The sequence below is a fragment of the Pteropus vampyrus genome, unplaced genomic scaffold (assembly GCF_000151845.1).
Source record: "Pteropus vampyrus isolate Shadow unplaced genomic scaffold, Pvam_2.0 Scaffold5206, whole genome shotgun sequence".
Lineage (NCBI taxonomy): Eukaryota > Metazoa > Chordata > Mammalia > Chiroptera > Pteropodidae > Pteropus > Pteropus vampyrus.
In genome coordinates, this window is record NW_011893987.1 from 1,965 (window position 1) to 4,331 (window position 2,367).

Consider the following 2,367-nt stretch of genomic DNA (forward strand, 5'->3'; position numbering starts at 1 on the left):
CTCCACCCTTATGACCTCATTCAACCTTAATTATTTCTTAAAGAGCCTACATCTAAATACAGTCACACTGGAAGCTAAGGCTTCAACATATGAATTTGGGGGACAGTGGGGGGCACGCAATTCAATTTACAGCAATATCCTTGTTAACACTTATTCTTTTCTAGTTTTAACATAATAAACATCCTAGAAGATGTGAAGTATCCTCATTGTAGTTTTGATTTACATTTCCCGAATGACTAATAATGTTGAGCATCTTTCCACATGTTTATTGGCCGTTTGTATATCTTCTTGGAGATTTCTTTTTTCTCACTTTTAAAGCAGTCACTGTTTACTAACCGACCACATTACAAAAATAACCCTAGTAGATACCTTGGCTCATCCTTCTAATAAGCCTGTTGATCTGGTCTTCCCTGCTGCCAGCATCTCCACCTTCTACAAACGGGTGGTCTTTTTCTTCATTCCACCTCATGGAGAAGATAACCTGAAGGGCCACAGGAAGTCGTTTGCTTCTCTGAAGCATATTCCAACAGTATAGATCTCGTGAATCAGATCCTCCATGCAGATGATGCCATGTATACCAAGAGATGAAGCCGTCAGTGTGCTCTCTCTCAGGGCACCTGGCTTTTGTTGATTTTGCTGCCATAACCACACTCATAGATCAATCCATTTACTGACTTCAGGTCAGGAAACCACACACAATCCATGGGTCCACCAGCCTCAGCATGTTAATCGAAGCCTGGCCGAGCTTAACAAAGATGCCATTAAAGATCTGGAGAAGGCGAGAAGCAGCAGCATGCTTTGGACCTTTGTGCTCACACTGTCGATGTCTCTGATCTCGATGATGAATGCCAATTTGAGTTCCATGGGTACACAGAAGTAGCCAGCTTTTCATGCCATCCTAGCCATTCGCACCTCAGCCTGTCCATCTACCTACATGCTGTGTGCTGCTGCCTAGTTTTTTCATAGACAAGCTTCCTCCTTACTTTTCTAAGCATCTTCTTTCTCTCTCTTGGGCAATCCTCTTTCTCAAGCGCTTGATCTTCAGCTCTGCGAAACTCCTTCGCTTTTTCTTAAGGGTTTCTGGCACAGCAGAAATCTTCTCTTCCGCACTGTCCATGGCTCTGGCTGGAAAAGAGGTGAGAAACATCAGTTTAAGTCCTTTGCTCATTTTTTAAATGGGTTGTTTGTTTGGTGATGATTTGTAGGACTCGTTTATACAAACTGCATATTAAATCCTTATCAGATACATGATTTACAAAAATATGCTCCCATTCTGTGGATTGTCTTTTCACTGCCTTGACAATGTCCCTTAATGCACGATAGTTTTTTATTTTGATTAAGTCCAAAGTATCTATTTTTTTCTTTCATTACCTGTGCTTTTGGTGTTATCTTTTAAGAAACCATGGCCAAATCCAACATCATGACTATTTGCCTTTATGTTTTCTTATAAGAGTTTTATAGTTTTAGCTCTTAGATTTGGCTCTTCAATCTATTTTGAGTTAATTTTTGTGTGTGGTATGAGGTAGAGATGCGATTTCACTCTTCTGCATATGGATAAATTTTCCCCAACGCCGCTTGTCGAAGAGACTGTCCTTTCCCCAAAAATCAATTGACCACACACGTGAAGGTTTCTTTCTGAGCTCTCCATTCTAACCCATCGGTCCACGTCTCTCTTTATGCCAGTACCACACTGTTTTGTTTGTTAGAAAAGGATATTATCTCCCTTGCAAGTTGTCACGACAATGAGAGATCATGGAAGGGAAGTGCCTGGCACAGAGCTTGGCACATAGTCGGTGCTTAACCAGCGTGAGCTGTCCTCAGAAATCTGGTTAGGTGCCCTCAGGTTGAGAGGCCCGGAGACTCACTCAGGTCCCCTCCGATGCCGTAGGAAGTTCGGCCAATGGGAACTCCTCCCCATCTGCACAGTAGGCCTGAGAGACTGGAATGTCCCTCGGGAGGCAACAGGCCCTTTTTGGTTGTCCTTGAACACGTGTCCGCTGCTTCTCAGCACCTGAAGTAGATTTTCTGTTCCTGCTTCTCTCCTTTAGTGCTACCGTCTAAATTCAGATTTCCCCAAAGGAGACCCTGAGACAAGAATGTGGTGGTTTATTTTGGAAGAGATAATAAAGCACAATGAGGGAGAGGAAAAGTGAGACAGGGAAGTGAGAAAAGCCAACGAGTAGGTCACCTGTCCAGGCAACTGGGACTCAGTCCCACAGGGGGCCAGCTGAGGGACCACACACCGCAGCACATGAGGATCACACACCGCAGCACGTGGGGACCACACACCACAGCACGTGGGGACCACACACCACAGCACGTGGGGATTTGTCCACTGACTCTCACAGCCCTGGAGGTTTCAAACCT

The 2,367-nt window shown here is 44.4% G+C and overlaps 1 pseudogene; it reads right to left on the reverse strand.

The window, feature by feature from the left end:
• Positions 1 to 369: 369 nt before the first annotated feature.
• On the reverse strand, positions 370 to 1,117 carry LOC105310524 (annotated as a pseudogene).
• Between the last annotated feature and the right edge of the window lie 1,250 nt (positions 1,118 to 2,367).